Source organism: Rhinoderma darwinii, chromosome 2 (assembly GCF_050947455.1).
Source record: "Rhinoderma darwinii isolate aRhiDar2 chromosome 2, aRhiDar2.hap1, whole genome shotgun sequence".
Classification (NCBI taxonomy): Eukaryota; Metazoa; Chordata; class Amphibia; order Anura; family Rhinodermatidae; genus Rhinoderma; species Rhinoderma darwinii.
The window spans coordinates 174941649-174956138 of record NC_134688.1 but is presented as its reverse complement, the minus strand read 5'-3'; positions in this window follow the sequence as shown (position 1 = coordinate 174956138).

Genomic DNA, 14490 nt, shown 5'->3' with positions numbered 1-14490 from the left:
CTCAAACAATCCCCCCTCCTTTCTCCTGGCTAGTGCCAGGAGAAAGGAGGGGATTGAATGTTCAAACCTCCTACACTGTGTGCCGCCATTTTTTGAGCGAATACACAGTGTAGTAGGCTTACATACAGTGGTAATCACACACTAAAACACGAACATACAGAAACATAACTTACCTGCTCCAGCCGCTGCCGCCGCTCCCTCCGGTCCGTCCGCTCCTAGTGCTTGCTTCTAATCACATGTCCGGAAGCCGCGACCGGAAGTAGTCATCTTACTGTCCGGCCGCGGCTTCCGGTCCACATAAAAATGGCGCCGGATGTTGCTCGGCCGAAGACCTTCCATTTGGACTGTGTGGGAGTTCCCACACAGACGGTGTACACCATATTGAATGCGAACGGCTCTATGGGGATGTATGTGCCGTATTCCATCTCTGTATGTGTCGTTAATCGACACATACAGAGATGAAAAAAAAAATGGCAGCCCCCATAGAGAAGTAAAAGTTAGAAAAAAAAAACGTAAAACACACAAATAAATACAATTTATTTTAATAAAACACTAAAAGCAAATTAATATAAAAAAAAAATTTCCGCGACACCCTTCCTTTAAAGTGGTTTTCACATCCGAGACATTTATGTCATATCCACAGGATATGTCATGAATGTCAGATAGATGTGGATACCACCTCTGGGACCCACACCTATCTCTAGAACGGAGCCCCCTAAACCCCGTTCTACTGCTCTGTGTTGTGGCTGAAGCATGTGATTTCCGACCATCAATTACGTAAATAGCCTAGCTCGCTGAGCTACACAGTTTCCGTAAGTCCCATAGAACTGAATGTTACTTACAGAAACAGCGTAGCTCGCATGCTATGCTGCTTCCGTAACTGCAATTCACTACTATGGGACTTACGGAAACAGCGAGCTACACTATTTCCCGCGGATATGTCATAAATGTCTCTAATGGGAAAACCCCTTTAAGGCTGGGTTCACATCAGCGTTGTCTTTACGTTGAGGGGTTCCGTCGGAGCTTTCCATTGGGGGAACCCCTCAATGGAAAGGCAAACGGAAACCTTAGCTTCCATTCGCATGACCATTGATCTCAATGGTGACGGAAACTTTACTAATGGTTTCCGTTTGTCACCATTGTGGAAGGGTTCCGTTGTTTTGATGGAATCAATAGCGCAGTAGATGGTATCTCCAAAAGTAAAACAATTTTTTTAATAAAGACTAATTACAAAGTTATACTAAACACACGGACTAATCTATGAAAGGTGTTCATAGCCTTTAAATTTCATATGTAAGTCAGTACCTATAAATGCTGCTTACCTGCTATATATCAGTGCTTGCTTGATTAGCTGGTTTTAAACTCAGATCCATTAGGGAAGAGCTCCATTAGGGCAGAGCTGTGATCTGTGACTACAGCCTACAGGAAGTCTGATGTGGTCAAAAATCCACCTCCTGCTGTAATGACAGGGTAGGGAGACAGACAGGTGAGCCCTAATCTACCCGCCACTCAGTCCCTGCCTACTTGCAACGACCAGTCCTAAGCTACGGGGTACAACTGGGCGACGGTCCCTACGCTCAGTAAGTGCAAGACAGACAAACAGACAACGGTACACAGAAGCTAGGGAAACGGGGCAGCTGCCCACAGAGACACCGTGAGCAATAAGAGTAGTGAACGAGCCGAGTCAAAACAGGAGAGAACGAAGTACAAAACGCTGAGCAGGAGAGTGGTCAGAAAGCCAAGGTCAATAACAAGTAGAGGACGAGTAGTACAAGCAGCAGCAGCAAGCCAGGAAACAAGCATAGAAGAATCACAGGCAAAGGAGGAACAGGAAAGGCAGGTATAGACAGTGGGCGGGAGCTAGCTCCGTCTGGCTAGGCTGTGATAAGCTCTCCCACTCCTAAGCCTACCATCCTGAGTGGTGGAAGATGGAGTCAGTCTCACAGACATAGGAGCAGGTGCAGACTGATTGCCCACGGGCGTCGACACAGAAGCTGTGTCTGGCAAATCCTTTACACCTGCTTTATCATTGGTTGAGGCTGCTGCTCTTCCCCTCCCTGCTGCAGCTCTGCCTCCTCAGATTGGCTGCTATTTATAAATACAAGTCGATCTTATGATCACCAGGAAGTGAGTGCACGTTGAGATGACTTGTATTACAAGAACAGAATGATTAGAAAAGTACAGACTACTAAACCAAAATGTGAGAAAAAGATGAACATCAGGTAATTAATTACCTAATATACTGAGCCAAACGAGCCTTGGGCCTCATTCAAACTTGTATTGTGGTCAGAATTTTCAACAGTATTTGCACAGAAGAGGTGGAAATCTTTCCATTATACTTTTTCTCTGTTTATGTTCCACTCCTTGTTTTGGCATACAAACACAGATGCAAAATAATAAAAAATATTGTACAAAGTGAATTAGATACAATTAACATATAGTTTAGGCAAAATAATATGCAATAGATAAAAAGTAACGATCATGTGCAGTGCCAAAAATACACAACTGTAAACAGCAATAAAGTATATTATATTACAATCGAAGCAGGCTCTGCAGAGACGTCAGCTAGGGAATTCTTCAAAATAGCATGCAAAATACACATCCACACCCAAGCCAATCCCATGTTATGGCAACTCAAGATACACAGTGAGGAAACTCCCTGGAAAAACTGCCTTTGGTCGCATACAATTTTATGACTATGTATAATATAAATAAAATCACTTTTATATGACAATTCAATTGTTGCCACTGGTCTCGGAATCAGCCGTAATGGAGGATGGGCTGGCTTAGATGATGAATTGAGCTAGGCAGCCAGCCCTATCATTGGCGTTATTGACACACAACGTAGGGGGAAGCGCCTTCCCTCTGGAGCCTGTGTTGACACATCAAGGCAACAACGGCAGCTCCGAACTTTCGGGTCCATGGGATGGGGGCATGAAAACCTACAATTCGTGCAGGTTTAAATAATAAAGTATATTAGGAAGTTTTTTATTTTACAATATCAAAGTAATAAATAGTTTTTCTTTTCCTCGGACAACCAGAAGGAAACGAGGCTGATTTCAAGAGAAAACAGCCTTTGAATCCAGGCGTTTTTGGAACGATTTTCAAATAGTTTTTCTTTTTTTTCAGCATCTTTCAAGCATATTTTTAAGCGTATTTTAGAATCATTTTTTGTAGTGTCAACGGAAAATCATCTTGTGACATGTAACTTTTTTTTTATGAGACGTATTCAGGTGTATTTTTACGAGACTTTTTTATTTAGAAGCGTAAAAATACAACTAATATAAACTATAAAGTGTATTTCCCACTGAAATCAATGGGAAACTGTTTGCAGGTGTATTTCACGTGTATTTTGGAGCATAATATGAGCATTTTACACTCCGAAATACACTTGAAAATAAGCCGTTTGAACAAGGCCTAAGGCCTCATGCACACGACCATAGAGTTCGTCCGTAATTATGGACCGTAATTACGGACCCATTCATTTCTATGGCCGACGAACACCTCCCGTATCTTTACGGGAAGTTGTCCGAGCCATAGAAACCTTCCGTAAAACATAGGACATGTCCTATTTTTTTTTATTTTACGGACAGTGCTCCCATACTTTATAATGGAAGCACGGCCCGCAAATGCGGCCGGCTGTCTGCGGCCGACCGTGTATGCATGGGGCCTTACACTGACAGGCATAATACACCGCAATATATAAGTATTGTGGTGTATCAGAAAATAGATCAATAGTGAAGTCTCATGGTAGGACGAAAACAAAAGTCAAAAATAAATCAATAAAGTTTGTGATAAAATAATGAAAAATTCCAAGAAAAAAAAATTAACATCCAATTTACAAAATGCTTCATTATGAAAAATAAATATATCTACACATAATTGGTATTGCTGCGTCCATAACGACCCAAACTATAAAACGATTACATTATTTAACCCACACGATGAACGACATTAAAAAAAATAATCTAAAAAAAGTGGGGGTTTTTTTTGTAAAATTTTTATTTTGAATTTTAAGTGAAGGTACAAAGGGGAGGGAGAAGGGAAGACCTGGCTGACCAGTTAGGTAAGGGCTCATTCAGATGAGCGTAAAACGTGTCCGTGTGCTGTGCGTGAAAATCACGCACTGCACACTGACCCATTGATTTCAAAAAAGTGTTTTTATTGCGCAAAAGTAGCAAAGCATAAAAAAAGCTGTATAAGTCATAATTCGCTAAAATACTGGAAACAATAGCGCAGCATGCAGTGCTATTGTTACTGGTAAATCCACGGACACCCGACAGAACCCATTTCAGTCAATGGGTTTCGGTCGGGTGCCGGTTGTCTCCATTGTTTAACGCAACAGTGATTCCATTGAAAAAGTACAACTCGTCACACCAGTATGTCTACGGACAAAAAAGTTATGGCTTTTGAAATACGATGAGGAAAAACGGGAAGATAACACTTGGTCATTAACCCTTTCCCACAAAATGACATGCCAGGTACGTCATGGTGCGGGGGGTGATGTATGGAGCGGGCTCACGAGGGACTAACAGCGATCACTAATAAAAAGTGTAAAACAAGTTAAATAAAGTTTTCAGTAGTGAAAAAGAAATATTAAAACTTAAAAAAAAAAAAAAATTCCCCTAAAGTAATGTTCTAAAAAATAAAAGTTAACATAACTGGTATCGCCGCGTCTGTAAAAGTTCAAATTTTTACAATATAATGTTATTTAAGCCGCTCATTGAGCACTGTAAAACAAAATAAAAAAAGTCACATGTACCCCAAAATAGTAGCAGTAAAAATTACAACACGCAGAATGTGGCGACACAAGACAATTTTATTTTTTAACAAATTTTTATTTTGAAATGTGGTAAAACGTCAAAAAAATAACATACAAATTTGGTATCGCCGTAAACGTATCAACCCATAGAATAAAGTAAACATGACGTTTTACCATACAATGAATGCTATAAAAATGAAACCCCCCCAAAAATGGCACAATCGCTGTTTTTTCCCCCATTTGACCCCACAAAGAATTATTTTTTTCAGTTTCCCAGTACGTTACATGGTACAATAAATGGTGCTATGAAAAACCTGCAACCTCATATGGCTATTGCGACGAGGCCCAAAATAAGCTGGTCACTATAGGGTTAATACAACCTGTGATCACTAATGTGATCGCAGGGTGATACAGAGTGATGTATTCCAATGAGCTTGAATGAAATCACATTTGTACATAAGGGCGCAATATCATAAAAAAAAAGACAGCAATATTGGGTTGTAAAGTTATATTAACCCCTTCCCGACATGACAAACATTTACATCATAGCCGGGTAGGGGAAGCATGGAGCGGGCTCACGGGCTGAGCCTGCTCCATACAACGCGGTTGTCGGCTGTATGTTACAGCCAACACTTTACAGTAACGAGCAGGATCGCACTCGACAGCTTTGTTATAATATTAACCCCTTAATGACCAGCCTATTTTGGACCTTAATGACCAAGCTATTTTTTACGTTTTTCAATCGTCGCCTTCCAAGAGCTATAACCTTCTTATTTTTGCGTCGACATAGCTGTATAAGGTCTTGTTTTTTGCGGGACAAGTTGCACTTTTTAATAGCACCATTTTTAGGTACATATTATTTATTGATTAACTTTTATTAACTTTTTTTGGGGGGGGGGAATAGAAAAAAATCTGAAATTTCGCCACTCTTTTTTGCGTCCTAAATCTACGCCGTTTACCGTGTGGTATAAATAACACAATAACTTTATTCAGCGGGTTATTACGATTGCAACGATACCAAATTTGTATAGTTTTTGTATGTTTTACTACTTTTACACAGTAAAAACGCTTTTTTTTCAAAATTATTTGTTTTTCTGTCTCCAAATTTGAAGAGCCGTAACGTTTTTATTTTTTCGCCGATGCGGTTGTATGAGGGCTTTTTTTTTGCGGGACGACTTGTAGTTTTTATTTTTTTTACGGCGTTCACCGTGCGGGTTAAATAATGTAATAGATTTATAGTCGGGGTCGTTACGGACGCGGCGATACCAAATATGTGTAACTTTTTAACTTTATTTTGTTCTTTTAATAGTAAAGCATTTTGTAAGGGGAAAAGCTGGGTTTTATAATTTTTTTTCACATTTTTTTTAAAATTAACTTTATTAAACTTTTTTTTCACTTTTTTACTAGTCTCATTAGGGGACTATAATATGCGATTCTGCGATCGCATTTATAATACACTGCAATACTTTTGTATTGCAGTGTATTACTGCCTGTCCGTTTAACACGGACAGGCATCTGCTAGGTCATGCCTGCGGCATGATCTAGCAGGCATTCACTCCAGGCAGCCTGGGGGCCTTTATTAGACCCCCGGCTGCCATTAGAGAGACAGACACTCGGCGATCGTAACGCCGGGTGTCGGTGGGAGAGAGAGGGAGCTCCCTCCCTCTCTCCAAAACCACTCAGATGAGGTGCTCGCTATTGAGCACCGTATCTGAGGGGTTAAACGTGTGAGATCGATACTAATATCAATCTCACACGGCAGAGCAGGGACGCTCCCAGCCCTCAGCTGCCTCTAGCAGCTCAGAGCAGGGAGATCTGACAGCTCCCTGCTCTGTTTACTTATTCCGATGCCGCGACGTAAAAAGTCTATGGCATCGGAATAAGGCCCGTTAGTGACCGACGTAGAAACACGATGGGTCGGTCACTAACGGGTTAAGCCCTGCTTCTGAATAATAATAGGCGCTGTCACACTGATAATGCTACTGAAAATTGTGTCCCAAAACATTTCATATTTTAAACATTATGAAAAAAAGGTTTTCAGAATATGCAAATGATGCTACACTAGACAAGTGGGTGTCAACAGCAGTGATTCCCCCTGAGGTGGAGCTACCTCACAGCCTCTGACGCTGTCCTATCAGCATGAAGCTGCTTCACACAGTGTGACGGAATGAGGCTGGAGGGAAAGGAGATCACTTAAAACAGCCATATCTCAAGCTGATTCTGGTGGCATATGAAAGATGAGATTCTAATCTTTCATATGGCACCAGGATTGCAGTTCTAGCTGTGAAACATTGAAAGCAGGATCACCAGTTGAAAACACAGTCGGGAATGGAAGCTGTATACTATATGATCACGCTGTGTTGCTGGGCAGGTAAGGGTATGTTCACACGCAGTGTTTTCAGATTTAATTCGGGCAATTTACGCCTCGAATTACGCCTGAAAATACGCCCCTAATACGCCTACAAACATCTGCCCATTGCTTTCAATGAGAATTACGGTGTTCTGTTCCCACGAGCCTTTAGATTTTTACGCGTCGCTATCAAAATACGGCGCTTAAAATGACGGCTCATCAAAAGAAGTGCAGGACACTTCTTGGGACGTTTTTGGAGCTGTTTTTCATTGACTCTATAGAAAACAGCTCCAAAAACTACTGTAAAAAACGCCGCGAAAATCGCGAGTGGCTTAAAAAACGTCTGAAAATGAGGAGATGTTTTCCCTTGAAAACAGCTCTGTATTTTCAGACCGTGTTTGCTAAGCGTGTGAACATACCCTATGGGGGAGAAGCTGTATGATGATTGGACAGCATAATACAGAAAACATTACACAGCCCACAATGAAAAGAAAGAGTTACCTCCTATTTGGCAAGTATAGCCAAATTAGCATATTTAGAAAAATGCGCATAACTTTCCAAATAAAAAAACTACACTAAGTTATCAGCATCAAAGCGCGTAGTAGATAAGTTAGGAGATAGGGCATTAATAAACTAGTGACAGATCCTCTTTAACCCCTTCCAGACATTTCTCGTATAGATACGTCATGGAAAGTCAGTGCTTCCCGCAATTTGCCGTATCCATACGACAAATGGTGGACACCGGCTCAGAAGCTGAGTGGGTGCCACCATCCCAGGGTGTCAGCTGTATGTTAGAGCTGACATCATGCTGTAATGGCGGGGACTGAAATTATCTCCGATCCCCGCAGTTAACCCCTTAAAGAGGCTCTGTCACCAGATTTTGCAGCCCATATCTGCTATTGCAGCAGATCGGCGCTGCAATGTAGATTACAGTAACGTTTTTATTTTTAAAAAACGAGCATTTTTGGCCAAGTTATGACCATTTTTGTAGTTATGCAAATGAGGCTTGCAAAAGTCCAAGTGGGTGTGTTTAAAAGTAAAAGTCCAAGTGGGCGTGTATTATGTGCGTACATCGGGGCGTTTTTAATACTTTTACTAGCTGGGCGCTCTGAAGAGAAGTATCATCCACTTCTCTTCAGAACGCCCAGCTTCTGGCAGTGCAGACACAGCGTGTTCTCGAGAGATCACGCTGTGACGTCACTGCCCCAGGTCCTGCATCGTGTCAGACGAGCGAGGACACCGGCACCAGAGGCTACAGTTGATTCTGCAGCAGCATCAGCGTTTGCAGGTAAGTAGCTACATCGACTAACCTGCTAACGCCAATGCTGCTGCAGAATAAACTGAAGCCTCTGTTGCCGATGTGTCCGACACGATGCAGGACCTGTGAGTGACGTCACAGATCTGCACTGCCAGAAGCTGGGCGTTCTGAAGAGAAGTGGATGATACTTCTCGTCAGAGCGCCCAGCTAGTAAAAGTATTAAAAACGCCCCGATGTACGCACATAATACACGCCCACTTGGACTTTTACTTTTAAACACACCCACTTGGACTTTTGCAAGCCTCATTTGCATAACTACAAAAATGGTCATAACTTGGCCAAAAATGCTCGTTTTTTAAAAATAAAAACGTTACTGTAATCTACATTGCAGCGCCTATCTGCTGCAATAGCAGATAGGGGTTGCAAAATCTGGTGACAGAGCCTCTTTAAATGCAGCAGTCAAAAGATGCATTTAAGGTGTTTGCAGCTCATCGCCACCTCTTTAACGAAATTGGCGGGGTGCCGGTGGCTGCAATGGCAACCGGAGGCCTAATACTGGCCTTCCAGTCTGCCTAGTACGGAAGCTTCCGTACTAGGTAGACTGGAAGACCAGTACTAGGCAGTACATAGGTAGTGCAATGTATTAGAAAATAAATCAGACAGTTGGACCTTCAAGTCCCCTAGGACTAAAACAATGTGTCAAAAAATTTTAAAAAAATTAAAAGTTGACAAAAATAATAAAAGTTTCAAGTGACAAAGGACTTGATAAGGGAAAAAGGGGGATTGTGTTTTATTTTATTATAGAAAAAAAAAAATAAACCATACAAATTTTTAAAAAAAACACGTGAGAAACAATGCCAGAATTTTTTGGTCACTTTTCCCTACAAAAATTGGAATCCAAAAATGGTACCTATAAAATATATAGCTTGTCTTCCAAAAACAAGCCCTCATACAGCTCCGTCGATGGAAAATGAAAAAGTTATGGGGACAGAAAAAATACTTTCTTTTTACTAAAGTAATTTTATTGTGCATAAAGAAAAGTGCTATAAAATTGGTATCGCCGGAATCGTACTGACCCGCAGAATAAAGTTAATGTGTAATTTATAATGCAGAACTGATGTTTTTTGGCCACCTTGCCTCCCAAAACATAGGATAAAAAGTGATCGAAAAGTCGCATGTACCCCAAAATAGTACCAATAATAACTTCAGCTCGTCCCTCAAAAAAAACAGTCCTCATATCACTACGTCTCGTCTCTGAAAAAATAAACGTAGTTAAGCCAGGGGCGTAGCTAGGGCGCAGCTACGATGTAGGAAAGGGGCACCGCAGAGCAGCCATATCAAAACAGCTGATAGGCGCCCTGTATCCTGGGCTGCTGCAGTCTCCCAACATACAGGGTGCCAATGAGATGCGATCAGCTGTTTTGATATGGCTGCTCTGCAGCGGTCCCATCCTCTCAGGCTTTTCCATTCTCGCGGCACCCCTGCCCCCCCCTTGTGGCACCGGCACCGACACCCCGCCCTGTAACTTCTCCCTCTCCTGGCAAGTTGTCAGGGAGGGAGAACTGTAAGTGATAAAACACAAAAACTTTTTCCCAATAAATATATTTATTTCTTGGTTTCTATCTTATATCTATCTATGCCCTATCTATCCATCTCATATCTATCCAGGGGCGTCTCTAGGGGGGGCAGGCAGGACATGTGCCCCGGGCGCAACTACGATGTACGGAGGACGGCCGCCGCAGAGCAGCCGGATCAAAACAGCTGATCGCCGCTAATAGGCGCCCTGTACCCTGGGCGGTAGGGATGCACGATGCATCTAAACTTCGATACGGTTTCGATACTGTGTATCCCCAAACGGATCGATACCGTTATTTCATGTATTTCGATACTAAGCTGTGCGGCCGCAGGACCCCAGGACAGTCTTACCATATTTCCTGTTCAGAAAAACAAGGGGGAGAAATTTCCTCCAGCTCACCTAGTCACAGGTAGGGTGGTCAGCACACGGATCCTCGTGTCGGCACACGCGGGGGATATTGCAGAAAAAAGAAGGTTGGGACCAGCGCTGAGAATAATGAATCTGTTTAAAACAGGAAACTATTTCCAAGTTTTAATATTAATTTGAATAAAAACAATGAACAGAAAAATGGTGGTGACGGGCAGGTAATGTCCAAAAGTTCAGCTTGTGACAAGCCATGACTAAGGACCCAGATAGGGTCTGAAACGCGTAGGCTACCGCCTATTTCTCATCACCCCCTGAACTTTTGGACATTACCTGCCCGTCACCACCATTTTTCTGTTCATTGTTTTTATTCAAATTAATATTAAAACTTGGAAATAGTTTCCTGTTTTAAACAGATTCATTATTCTCAGCGCTGGTCCCAACCTTCTTTTTTCTGCATATTTCCTGTTGTTAGGGAATACTTAGGTATGTCCTAACAACTGCCTGCGTACTATCCGTACACAGGCTAATGTACTGGCATATAGATATATGCCAGTACATTAAAGTTTAAAAATAAACTAAAAACATAAAGTAATATTACATTTTAAAAAAATTACACATACACCTTTTTTTTTTACAATAAACATTAAAATAAGTCTCAATACATAAAACATATTCGGTATTGGCGCGGCCGTAATAACCTGCACAACAAATATTTTTGTGTAATTTATGATGTGTACACTGTAAAAAAATAAAATGAAAACTGCTTTCTTTCACTTATTGTGGGGCACAAGGTGTGAGGAATTTAACCACCATGTGCCTCACATTAATAGTAATTAACCCCATCATATACCTTACACATTAACCCATTATGACTGAGAAACATGATGGGGTTAATTACTTTTAATGTGAGGCACATGGAGGTTAAATTCATCACATCTCACATCAGAAAATGGAAGAACATTTTTTTTTTATTACTGTTGGCAAAGTATCGTTTTGTTATCGAAATTGCAATACTACACAAAGTATTGGTATCGAAGTCCAAATTCTGGTATCGTGACAACCCTACTGGGCGCCCATGAGCTGTGATTTGCTGTTTTGATACAGCTGCTCTGCAGCGGTCCCATCCTCTTAGGGCCCCATGCAGCTATGGGCCCCGCGCCACTTGGCACATTACATTTATGGGCCGGGCGACACGGGCCCCCTCATGCCCAGTGGCGTCGCTAGCACGTGGGGGGCCCCGGTGCTAGCGACTACCACATTCAATTGTATCTGCGTCCTCAGGATTTATTTGTTAGGGTTCTTTTTTTCCTTTATTTGTTGAGAAAATGAAAAATTTTGAGCTTATTGAAGAAAAAGGGATTTTTTTATTTTCACTGCCCAATTCAAATAAAATCTATGAAACACTTGTGGGGTCAAAATGCTCACTACACCCCTAGATGAATTCCTCAACGGGTGTAGTTTTGTAAATGGAGTCAGTTTTGGGTAGTTTCCACTGTACTGGTACAAAGAAACCAATCCATCAAAATCTGTACTCCAAAAGCCTAATGGCGCACCTTCTCCTCTGAGCCCTGCCGTGTGCCCAAGAAGCAGTTTATGCCCACATATGGGGTATTTCCGTACTCCAGAGAAGTTGCTTTACAAATCTTAGGGGGCTTTTATTCTTTATTCCTTTTTAGTTAAAACTACATCTTATTGGAATAAAAAGTACATTTTTAATTTTCACGTCCAAATTCTAATAAAATCTATGAAACACCTGTGGGGGTTAAAATACTCACTACACCCCTGTATAAATCCCTTGTGGGTGTAGTTTCCAAAATGGGGGTCTTTTTTGGTGTGTTTCCTTTGTTTTGGCACCACAAGACCTCTTCAAACCTGACATGGTGTCTAAAATATATTCCAATAATAAGAAGGCCCCAAAATCCTCTAGGTGCTCCTTTGCTTCTGAGACCTGTGTTTCAGTCCATTAGCAGACTAAGGCCACGTGTGGGATATTTCTAAACACTGCAGAATCTGGGCAATAAATATTGAGTTGCGTTTCTCTGGTGAAACCTTCTGTGTAACAGAATTTTTTTTATTAAATATGAATTTCTGGCCAAAAAAACTTTGTAAATTTCACCTCTACTTTGTTTTAAAGAGGCTCTGTCACCAGATTTTGCAACCCCTATCTGCTATTGCAGCAGATCGGCGCTGCAATGTAGATTACAGTAACGTTTTCATTTTAAAAAAACGAGCATTTTTGGCCAAGTTATGACCATTTTCGTATTTATGCAAATGAGGCTTGCAAAAGTACAACTGGGCGTGTTTAAAAGTAAAAGTACAACTGGGCGTGTATTATGTGCGTACATCGGGGCGTGTTTACTACTTTTACTAGCTGGGCTTTCTGACGAGAAGTATCATACACTTCTCTTCAGAACGCCCAGCTTCTGGCAGATCACGCTGTGACGTCACTCACAGGTCCTGCATCGTGTCAGACGAGCGAGGACACATCGGCACCAGAGGCTACAGTTGATTCTGCAGCAGCATCAGCATTTGCAGGTAAGTAGCTACATCGACTTACCTGCAAACGCCGATGCTGCTGCAGAATCATCTGTAGCCTCTGGTGCCGATGTGTCCTCGCTCGTCCGACACGATGCAGGACCTGGGGCAGGAAGTGAGTGACGTCCCAGCGTGATCTCTCGAGAACACGCTGTGTCTACACTGCCAGAAGCTGGGCGTTGTGAAGAGAAGTGGATGATACTTCTATACACAACGCCCAGCTAGTAAAAGTAGTAAACACGCCCCGATGTACGCACATAATACACGCCCAGTTGTACTCAACACGCCCAGTTGTACTTTTGCAAGCCTCATTTGCATAAATACGAAAATGGTCATAACTTGGCCAAAAATGCTCGTTTTTTAAAAATAAAAACGTTACTGTAATCTACATTGCAGCGCCTATCTGCTGCAATAGCAGATAGGGGTTGCAAAATCTGGTGACAGAGCCTCTTTAAAGAGGCTTTGTCACCAGTTTAATACTTCCCTATCTCCTACATAATCTAATAACCGCTTTGTTGTAGAGAACTAGTTTTTGTTTTTTTTAAAACTTTTATTATTGACAAAGTTCTGATCATTCTTGACCTCCAGACGAAGGCATTAGCGCCGAAATGTGCGTTGGGGCGGACGTCCACTGTGTTTGGTCACCTCCATCTATCATGGGTATATGATATCTTTCGATAGGTCTATCATCATCTTTGATAATATTTTTCTCCATATCTATATTGACCTGGCATGAGTTATTAGCTATTCACTTTCATCACTGCATATTTTCTGTGCGGGTCTTACATTTGTTTGTACTTATGTCTATTTATTATATTGTTGGTCTGTATATACGCATTTTGGAGGTTATTTTGTGATATATTCTGTCATTCGGCTATTTTTGGAGCTATACAGCGCATTTTCTTTTTTAATCTGTAGGTTCTGGATTTTTTATCCTACGTATTTTTGTTTTTACTGTCATTCAATAAAGATTTTTCTATTTTTCATATATTCTTTGTCTTCATTGCATCTTTTCTCTATAGGTTTCGAATGTTCTGATCATTTTTACATTTATGCAAATTTTTTGTAAAAGCCCAACTAGGCGTTTTTTTTAGTTTCACCAAGTTGGCTTTGTAAAAAAAAGTGTAGAATGCTGACCAATTCGCATCATACACTTCTCTTCATTCATGCCAAGCTTAATTCACAGCACAGCGTGATATCACTTACTCCCGCAGTTCCTTCACCGGAGGCACAGGAGAATGACCAGACATCGGCTCCAGCCGTGCCAGAACGATTATCCTGGAGGCGATGTCTGGTCATTCTCCCATCGCTCCGGTAAAAGAAACTGCGGGAGTGACGTCACAGCGTGATCTCGCGAGATCACGATGTGCTGTGAATAAAGTTGGGCATGAATGAAGAGAAGTGTATGACGCTGATTGTTCAGTGTCATACACTTTTCTTTACAACGCCCACTTGGTGAAACCAAAAAAAATGGCCAGTTGGGCTTTTACAAAAAATTTGCATAAATGTAAAATGATTAGAACTTTGTCACTAATAAATGTTTTTGTTTTTTTAAAAACACAAAAACAAAGAGTAGTTATCTACATCAAACCATTTATTAGATGAGGTAGGATATATGGAAGTATTAAACTGGTGACAGAGCC